Source organism: Dama dama, chromosome 15 (genome assembly GCF_033118175.1).
Source record: "Dama dama isolate Ldn47 chromosome 15, ASM3311817v1, whole genome shotgun sequence".
NCBI classification, from domain to species: domain Eukaryota; kingdom Metazoa; phylum Chordata; class Mammalia; order Artiodactyla; family Cervidae; genus Dama; species Dama dama.
The window spans coordinates 56,684,999-56,696,168 of NC_083695.1; positions in this window are offsets into that span (position 1 = coordinate 56,684,999).

The following is an 11,170-nucleotide window of genomic DNA, read 5'->3' on the forward strand; positions in this document are numbered from 1 at the left end:
TGAGCAAACTCTGGGAGATGGTGAAGGATAGGGAAACCAGGCATGCTGCAGTCCATGGAGTTGCAAACTGTCGGACACCACTTGGCGACTTAATAATACTCCATTTAAAGTTATTACAAAATAATGGCTATATTTCCCTGTGCTGTACAATAATATACCTTGTTGCTTATCTATTTTATACAGAGTATTTTGTATCTCTTAATCCCTAGCTTCTCTCCTCTCCACCCCCCACCCTACCACCATAACAACTAGTCTGTTCTCTATAGTTATGTGAATCTGTTTCTATTTTATTATAGACATTCATTTGCTTTATTTTTTAGATTCCACATACAAGAGAAAATCTACAGTATTTGTCTTTCTCTTTGTGACTTAGTTCACTTAGCATAATATTCTCCAGGTCCATCCACATTGTTGCAAATGGCAGTATTTCATTCTTTTTTTCTATGGCTGGAGTAATGTTCCATTGCATGTACATGCCTCGTTTTCTTTATCCATTCATCTGACATTTCTTATCAAGTGGTACTTTTTAAATATGTGCAATTTATTATTTGGCAATTATATTGCAATGTCCTCATTAAAAACTGGTGTACTACACCTAAATCTTTTGTATATTGAGTTTCTCTTACAAATGAAGCAAGACACCAACAGGCTGGAGCAGGGAAACCACTGATTACTTTCAACAGGATGTCTCCCGTGTGTCCACTGTGAACTGAATTAGTTTTACTTCACTTGTGGAGCCTGTCTGTTTGGCCTTTGCAGGTTGTTGACTTTAGAGCCCTAGGCTCCCATGCTTTTTGTACACATCTGAGTTTTCAAACATACTACTTGCTTCCCAGGTTAAGTTCCCTTTAGATCAGTTTTTCAGGTGTAAGCCTGGTGTCAAAGTTCACTAATACAGAACGGAAGATGCCAAGTGGTGATGAACACAGAGATTGGAGAGCTATGTCTACAAACCAAGAGCCATTAGAATTATTAGTGACCATCAGAGTGAGAAAGTGGCAAGGAAGGATTCCTTCCAAGAGCCCTGCGGTAAACTTGGTTTTCTTTAGGCATCTGTCTCCATCAAAAATCTGCCTTCTTTTATTAAGGGATTTCATCTGAGACTGGAGTATATCCTTAATTCTCTGCTTGTGTCAAAAGATGTATAAAGGCTGCCTATCTAGAAAAGGATATGATATTTCTACAAATGCAGAGGTGTAACACAGAGCTTGGAGGTTGGAAGTGAAAAAAGAGTAACTCAGCCTGGATATGTTTCTGGCCAGGTCAAATTTAGAAGACACCTCTTTTATTATTATTTTATTCTTTTTGAGTGAATAGCTTTCATCCTTTTGAAATGAATGTCAGTTGGTAAGCATAGACAAGCGTGAGTACACTCTCCATTCCACATTCATGAAGGGACAGAAGAGTGGTCTAACTAAAGTTTATATCATGAGATGTATACTCAGAGTCAGACATGATGGCCTTAAATTAATCACAATGGTGGCCATGCCATGTTTTTTAATAAAGTTGCCAGCTTCTACCGTCTGAAACATCTCTGGAACTCTTTTTCTTTGCTAACTTTTGTAAAACCTTGCATTGGATTATTTTGAAAGCCTCAAGAATGTTAAACTCTTTGATTTTTTTTTTTAAGAGTTTGATTTTGGGCATGGAATGGGCTTCCCTGGTGGCTCAGATGGTAAAGAATCTGCCTGCAATATAGGGGATCTGGGTTTGATCCCTGGGTTGGGAAGATTCCCTGCAGAAGGGAACAGCTACCTACTACAGAATTCTTGCCAGAAGAATTCCATGGATAGAGGAGCCTGGCAGACTACACAGTTCATGGGGTTGCCAAGAGTCGGACATGACTGAGCAACTAATGCTTTCACTTTCACCGTGGATTGAATAGTAAACTCTTAAAATTCACAGATACGTGGAATCTCAGAATGTGATCTTTCATGGAAATAGTGTATTTGCAATTATAATTAAAGAGGTCATAGTGAATTAAGGTGGGCCCTAAGTTCTATCTGTCTGCCCTGGTGGCTCAAAGGGTAAAGAATCTGTCTGAAAATGGCAACCCACTCCGGTACTCTTGCCTGGAGAATTCCATAGACAGAAGAGCCTGGTTGGCTATAGTCCATGGAACTGCAAAGAGTTGGACACAACTGAACAACTAACTTTAAGTCCTATCTAACTGAAGTCTGTATAAGGAAAGGAGAAGAGGCACACAGACAAAGATACACAGGGAAGATGCCAAGTTATGATGAATGCAGAGATTGGAGAGCTATATTTACAAGCCAAAGGGCATCAGGATGTAATAGGGACCATCAGAGAGAGGAAGAGGCAAGGAAGGATCCCCTCCAAGAGCCTTTAGAGAGAGAGAGCATAGCCCTGCTGAAACCTTGAGTTTGGACGTAGCCTCCAGAACTGTGAGAGGACTTCTGTTGTTTAAGCCACCCAGTGTATGGTACTTGGTGACATCAGCCCTAGGAAACTAATATGGGAACTAAGTTGAATGTCTGTAAAAATAATTAAGCTGAGTAATTGTGCTGCTAGTCAAAAAATTCCATGATTACCTAACAAGATTGTTTTTATCTCAAACTGAACTTAGATGACATGGGAATGGCTGCCTTTGATGGCCAGCAGGCTAAGACTGGTGCTTTTAGCATCATTTCATTGATCCCCCTAAAATCGTAGTATAGTAGCTCATCTCCATTTCACAGGAGAAAAAAAAAAATCTAAGGAGTTGACAGTTTAGGAAACTTGACTACACTCATGCAGCTGGTAATGGTCAGAATTCAAAATTTACGCTCCTTTCATTACACCACACTGAGTCGCAATGTCTGAAGATGCCTTCCAAAAATGTTTGAGCAATAGACATCCTCTGAACTAATTGTACTATACCCCAAAGTGAGGGATTTGCAGAATGGCTCTCTTGAACAGTAAGTTCAGATATTTTTGTTGAAAAGATTCTCTGTCATAACTTTACAGCCACACCTTGTCTATATTATGTTAGATTCTTTGCCTGCTTAACTTATCACTCCCGGAGGAGGCACTGGGACTTCTTTTCCATCTTGTACTGAACTGAAAAAGCTGTCAACAGTTAGTAAATAATCAGTATTTAAGTGATCCCTACAAATTATGACCCTCAGGCTAGAAGACTAAAAAAAAATACTCTGTTATGCAATTTTCCACTCTTTTAGTAATCTTAACAGTGTGGGTCATGTTAGTCCTAGTTGAGTATTATAATCCAAACAACATTTGACTCTGAACACAGAATGAGGTTCAGGAATCACCCTGGCTGTGTATTCTAAGACCACTCATGAGAGCTGGTCGGGCTGTTTTGACCTTTCCAGTATTTGCAAACTGGCTGGTCTTTTTGTCCCTCCTCTGCCTACATGGCACTTACCACGCACAGAATAATAGAACAATGGTAACATTTTAATTTTCTTCTTTTTTTCCTTCTTTTTTAATCTTTGAAGAAGGACCAGCTCAGCCCTATTGGTTGGGTAAGTTGAGGACCAGCTTGCATATTTGTTGGTGCTCCAACCTGAGAGGAGTCAGGCTTGAGTGTGTCTATTCCTCTGCTCAGCTATGAATCTTTGTCATTCTCTGTCCCTAGTCAGAGAAACTGGCTCTCCCCCATGGAAGGGGTTGTTTACAAACTGTCTTTAAGACTTCACCTTTCCTTTTTTCTATGTGTGTGTGTACCTGGGTGAGGCATGTACTGGTGTTTATAATGTGGCATGGAGGGAGAATGGTCTTTGGTTCTGAGGACCAACTTTGGATTGAGCTTAATCTTAAAAGTCCCCAAATATTAGTAACTCCTCTAAGAAGCATTTCGACTATACACTTGATTTCATGCCGCCTTCTCTTAAACCCTTTCTTTTTGTAAAATGAAATCATTGACTTCTTTTCCTTTATTCTCAAAGTTTCCCTTCCTGTCTAATCAACTGTACCTATATTTTTCTTGTGAATATAAATTTCATCAGCTCTTGCTTTGTCACACTTTGTACTCAAAATTATTTGATAATTAGTTGCTTTCAAGGTAAAATTCAGAAGCTTATTGTTAAAGGTCCACCACATCCTCAATCCCCTTCTAACTTGTTTGTAAAAAAATTCATTCATCCATCGATCCCTCCATCTATCCATTCAGCAAAACTTTATGGAATACCTGCGCTGTGCTGTGCTTAGTCGCTCAGTCATGTCTGACTCTGCGCCCCCATGGACTGTAGCCTGCTAGGCTCCAGTCTAGAATCCATGGGGATTCTCCAGGCAATAGTACTGGAGTGGGTGGCCATGCCTTCCTCCAGGGGATCTTCCCAACCCAGGGATCAAACCCAGGTCTCCTGCATTACAGGTGGATTCTTTACCAGCTGAGCCACCAGTGAGGCCCAAGAATACTGGAGTGGGTAGCTTATCCCTTCTCTAGGGGATCTTCCTGACCCAGGAATAGAACTAGGGTTTCCTACATTGCAGGCGGATTCTTTCCCACCTCAGCTACCAGGGAAGCCCATTGAATACCTAACAAGTGTCAAACACTATGATTTGCATTGATAACAGAATGCAGCATGGGCAGGCCTTGTCCCTCTTCTCATAGAGCGTATAATTTGGAGGCAAAATGGAACACTAAATGTGATCATACAGTGTGACAAGCTCTATGAGAGAAAGCTCAGGGGGCTGTGAGAAAAGAGAAGAGACAGTCTGGGGCCAAGGGACTCCTTCCTGAGGAAGTGCTATCTAGGCTGAAATCCTGTGAATTCAGCTATCTGGCTGAATCCTGTCAGCCAGGTGAAAGCCAGGGGAAGGGTTTCTTGGTGAGTGAAAGATAGTGTCTCAAGCCCAGAGGTGAGACACCATAGCACACTCGGGAATGGAAAGAGGTTCAGTGTAGCTGGAGGGCAGAGTGGGACTTTGTTTTAAGGTCAGTGAGGAACTACTGTAGGGTTTAAATAGATGAGAAAACAGATAAGATTTATCTTTTAAAAGGATGATTCTTGCTCCCCGAGGACAGTGGATCCGACAATGGGACTGGAAACAGAACCAGAGGCCAAAATCTAGATAAGAGATAATTGTAGGAACCAGGAGCAGAGAGACCAAGAGATATAGACCGAGAAATTTAGGTGTCACCCGGGTTCCAAATATGTCACACGATTGTATTCACATTGTACATTCACTGCCAGGCAAACCTTGCTCTTTGTCTGCACAGATTCAAGTTCTACCCACACTGATGCTGTATGTGAAGTTTTCTCTGGCTTTCAACCCCAGTACCTGTATGACTGTTTGTAAGCTATTTTCTCTCTGCACCCCTTATTTCACAAAAAGAATTAATTTGCAATGTCAATTGTTTCCTTAGCATATTTATTTTCTCAAGTGGATGACAAGCAGTAGGAGCAGAAATCATGCTAATACACCTTTTTATTTCTTTCCTCTTCAGTGTTTCCTTCTTCATCTTGTGCTAGGTGGATGAGCCATAAATATGTGTCCTATTGACCAGTTGTGATGCTGCTGTACTTCCAAAAATTCTACAGGTAGTTCTCTTTCATGTTTCATTTTAAACGGCACAACCAACCAATCAGTCTAGTAGTTCAGTTATTCATTTATTCATTAGCTTGTGCCTTTATTCATTCACTTAGTTTGCGCTTTATTCATTCACTCATATTTTTTAAGTCCTTGCTATGTCTTAGGCACTACTCTAGAGTTGATCTATTGCCTTTTTCTCAACCATCTGTTTAATTTTGGGTACTGTGCTTTTTATCACAGAGCCAGACCACTTCTCCTATTTGCCATATAAAACAAGGATTGAATGTACTGGAAATGTTTTCCTGCTATAAGCATAGCTTAGCACATGGTACCCAGATGAGCTGTCTTACGGTGTAAGAAGGGGCTAAGGTGTGGACTGATTCCTTTGGCTTCCTAGATGGAGTGCTAGATTTCTGTAGTTGGCAAATGTCTTGCCCAAGGGACTTAGACCTTGGTATTTGAATGTGTACTGGACTGAGTTAATTCTGTCTTGATTTTTAAATAGTTTCTAATGTTTACTCAGTAGAGGCAGAGTTAAATGGTCCCGAATACTCCAAAACTCATGAATCAGAAGAATGTTAGAGCCCTAATGTAAAATTCTTAGTGTAAAGAAAAATTTGATCTTTTGCCCCTGCTGCCTGACCAGCCCCGAGTAGGCCATTCCTGCCAGGAACAGGCACTGGACTAACTGTGGCTTGGGAGGGAAGTTTCTGAGTTCCAAAATTCTTCTGAGCTGTACTTGCCATGATTTTTATGCTAGCATTGCATCAAAGCTCTTCTTTGGTGAAGAAATTGCCATATATGATTAAAAATAATTTGGGGGGCAGGATTTCTACCAGGAATTGAACAAACAATGTACTGTCTTATCCTGGTTCTAAATTCCTAATGCATCTGCTTTGTACAGTCCCCATTTCATAAAACTACAATTCCTCATTTGTCTGAGTTCTTTCTGCTTGTGTGCTAGCAGAGTCACACCCCTTTATTTTTGGCCCTCAAGGCACCTTCCCAAGTTTGGGAAAGCCTCTTATTTGAAGTCACAGAAGCCCTAAATAATGCAGTTGTTGCAAGCATCCTTGCTCAACATTTAGCAAGCTACCCCATTGCTTTCCCCCAGCAGAGCAGATATTGTAAAATGGCTGACTCCTCAACTAGTTTCCTGAAGAGAACTCCCAATCTCTGCTCCACTTTCCTGCCAGAGCCGCCATCTTGCATTCTGATACTTTTCCAGTTTCTCTCTCTCGAAACTCCCCAGTCAAACATATGTGGCCACACAGAAGAAATCATATGTTTCATTTGTTCGCTTAATTATTTTTACCTGAAGGTGCACCATGAGTCTGTGAGTGAGCTTGTAGAAATTTCTAGGTTCCACCAGCTTTTGTGCTGGGCCTCAGTCTCTCAGCTGTGATCCTAAAACTTCTCCTCATATGCTAATGCCTCCTTTAGACTTAGACATTTTTTTTTTGTTTGTTTGTTTGTTTTTGATACCAGATCTCTATATCATTGTGTGTGTGTGCTCCGTCGCTCAGTTGTATCTGACTCTTTGCAACCCCATGGACTCTAGCCCGCTAGGCTCCATGGAATTTTCCAGGCAAGAATACTGGAGTGGGTTGCCATTTCCTTCTCCAGGCTCTATATCATTAGGTCACCTTAACTGGCATGTAACAAAATCCTAGCCTAAACTGGCTTAAACAAAAAGGCCATTCATCAGCTTACCTAACCTTGGAAGTTCAGGGAGCAAGGTAAGGCACAGCTGAATTCAGACTCACAGGGGATTCTTAGGACTCAGTTTCTCTCCACTCCTTGGTTCTGCCTTCTGCTGTGGTCAGCTTTTGTCCCATGTTTCATGCACGGGAGTAGTAGCACTTGGCAATAATAGATACATCCTCTAATTTCCAGGTCCTGTGGAAAAAAGTGACCCAAGATGTTCAATAAAATTCTTAACCTATCATTTTTCATGTACTCATCCCTGAAGCAGTCACTGTGGCTAGGCTTATGTGGAGTAGCAAAGAACGTCCCTGATGTGGGAGTCCTGGTAAAAAGCCCAAAACACAACAAATCAGAAGAGCTATCCCCCTCAGCTCCCAACTTGAGTGGGGAATCCCCTTTTCTCATTCCTTCACTCACAAAGGATCCAAATTGCTGTTGTTTCAATAAGGAAAAGTATTTATTTGTACCTTACACAATTTTTGAAAGCCATTATTGCTATTCAATTTTTGGTACTTACTACAGTGCTGGGAGCAAAGTTAACAAAAGAAAAGCTTATTGAATAAATGAATTACAGGTTCAATGAAGTGATAGTAATTCCTTGGCAGCTCCAGTTCCATTACAGTGACCCTTTCAGGCAGCTCTACAGGGGTTCAGACTACAGAAGAGTTCAGTGCCTGCCACAAACATGTTTGATCTGCTGCAAAATACATCCATTTTCAAGAATGTAATGCTTATGTGAGGTAAAACTTGGAGGTTACCACTGCCAAATTGGCATTGCCAGCCTGTGCATGTGTGCTCAGTAGCTCAGTCATGTCTGACTCTTTGTGACCCCATGGACTGTTGGCCACCAGGTTCCTTAGTTGATGGGGTTTTCCAGGCAAAAATACTGGAGTGGGTAGCCATTTTGTACCCCAAGGCCAGGTTGGCTTTAAAGGATACACGACCCTGTAAAACCATGTAAAACCCAGTTGTCAGGGTCTGAATGAACCATCATTATAAACATGTGTATATTCTTTTTACATTCATTAACATTACTTTTTCAGTTTCATAATTGTGGTTGTATTTGTTTTTGAGTTTTTATTTTCAGTTTTATCTTTTGTTTTAATCCCATTATGTTACATTTTCAAAGTGGAGTAATCTAGACTACATTTTCAAAATTCTTTTTTTTTTAAAGTTCATATATCATTTTAGGAGCTTCCCTGGTGACTCAGCAGTAAAAAAAAAAAAAAAAAGTCCACCTGCAATGCAGGAGCTTCAGGAAATGCAGTTTCAACCCCTGGGTCGGGAAGATCCCCTGGAGAAGGGAATGGCAGCCCACTCCGGTATTCTTGCCTGGAGAATCCCATGGACAGAAGAGCCTGGGGTCTACAGTCCATAGGGTCGCAAAGAGTCAGACACGCTGAAGTGACTTAGCACGCACACATGTCGTTTTAAATGCCATTTGTAGAAGCCCAACAAATGAGTGGAATGTATTAGCTTTTATCTTTTAATAAAAGTTATAAAATTCAACTGTTAAAGATATCTGCTAGCATTATTTTAAATGTGATGTTTTGTCTGAATTGAGAATACGCAAAGGTTAGCTCACCAAAATTCTATAAAAGTGTTTGAGAAATTTGGCTTAGTCAAGGTATCTTGAATTGGCCTCAACAAAATTGATCAAAACTTTCTTCCTGTTCCCCTTATATGACTGATGAAGAGGACATCAAAGCCTATCCCTGGTAATTATTCTTAATGTTGTTTTATAGGCCTAAAATCTCAATTATAGCACACACATGAAATTTAAATAGAAATTTAAGAGTGAGAAAACTCCTACCTCCTTCATTATTACTATTCCTAATAATTATACTGAGGATGGCTACCAGTTATTGATTGTTGACTATGTGCCAGTGACCAGAGAAGGTACTTAGATTCACAATTTAATTGAATTTCCTCAACGACTATAGGTAGTATTTATTCTCATTTCTGAGTGAGGAAACCAAATTAAGAAAACTTCTCTGAGATTTCACACAACCTTGAGAGTTAAATACAAGTCTGCCTAATCTCAAAGCTTACAATTTCCATTTCGGTCCTATTAACTGAAAGATTTAGTCTTTATGTCTACAAAACAGAAATAGCACTGCCTCATGAAGTCCTTCCACCTGGCCCTGACTGGCCCATTCTAGAGAGGTGCTTCACTTGGGTGGTAGATAATGTGTCCACAGTCTTTGGGGACTGGGCTCCAGTTTGTGTATCAGACAGGTCCCATGTGACTGCTCCTCACATTTGGACCTTTCATTATTAGTCCTCACACTGGTAAATCATCTGTAAAATTTGTTACTTGATCATTACTTTGTCATGTTTGGGAAAGAAGAGATTAAAGATCTTGATTAAGATGAGTTGGAAGTGGTTATAGTGTTCATAAAAGCTACATATTTCTATCTTGTGTCTTAATTAGTGGATAAATAAGGATGTATCAATCCATTCCCAGACTTTAGCACCTTCTTATGACCAGGAAGCCTTCCATTAACAGTAGGCTCAAAGTACAAAGGCATCAGGTGGGAAAGGCTCTTCAAGGAGAGTAGCTTTGCTCAAATGGCTTTAAGCAAGAAAAGGAGTTCTTGTAGCTAATGTCGTTGACAAGTTCAGGCAGTATCAACTTCAGGCACAGCTTGGTCTAGGGTCTCAAACAAATACCATTAGACGTCTGTGTCTATGTACCTTTCATCTCTGCTTTCCCCTCTGAGCTTAGTACTCCTGATAACAGGAGGGCCCTCAGAAGCCTAATGCTTACAACCTATCAGTTTTCACATCCAGAACAAAGGCAGTTGTTTCTCTCCTAGGAGTACTAGCCCAAATCCTGAGAATGACACTTTGGTTTAACTTGGCTTGGCTCATATACCCACTTCTTAAATCAATTACTGAAACGAAGGAAGAGAACTAGCCAGGCCTGGGTTGTATACTGTCTTCTGGGACTTTAAAGTGGGATTAGCCCCTTCAGAACCATAAACTCTGGAAATGTATAGAAAAATGTTTTTCCAAAAGAAAGTCAGGAAGAAGGAGGACCAAAGGAATCAACCAATTAACCACCATCACCAACAAAAACATAGGTGTCCACCATATATTTTCTAGAACTCAGTTTCTCTATTTGGAATCAAATCTGACTCCAGAATACTGTGCTACTGTGTACCGTGGGGGAAGCAGGCAGAAAAAGATGTGGTATATAGGCTAGCATTAGTCAGGGTAACAAGGATGAGCTCTGGGCATTCTAGTGACCCAGCGAGCCTGCAGGCTACAGTAACTATTGCTAAGATAAGAATGGGTCCCAGCTGGGAATGTTTCCCAGTTGGGGAAAGGGTGAGGGAGAGCAAGATCCATCTTGAGGAAAAACAGATTTATTTTCAAACATCCATTTGGGATGATTGTTAAACAAGCCTTTTAGAACACTTCCAAGCCCCTGCTGGGTTGCTCTCTTAAGATGTGACATTTGGGAGAAAACACCCACTGTTACTAGTGACTAGAAAATAAGGATGAAGTAGGAAACTACGTCAAATGATATAGGACCATCAGGAACAGGAGTGATGTGGGTGGCACTGAGTTAAATAGAGTTGTTTTGGAAGGGTGTGGATTAATATAGTTTGTGGAAATCACTTTCTTATCAGTTGGGTAAAAATATTAAAAGGATTTGGGTTCATGTTTCAACATTTTCAGTAAGAAAGAAAGATAACAGCCCCTCCCCACCCGCCAAAAAATCTTATCTTCTCATTGGTGGAAAGTGATGCTCACTCTGTGACTCATATTTAATACAGAAAGCCAAGGAACCTTTTGTTCAGAGCAGAGGATCCTGGGAACACATTACTAGATAATAGAATAAATTACAGGTCGTCCGGGAAAATAAAATCAAGGGCCTCAGCTATAAAGAGAAACCCAAGTTCAGAAGATGCTCTTGGAGTAGAGCACTTATAGATCAGATAAAAATTCTTATGAA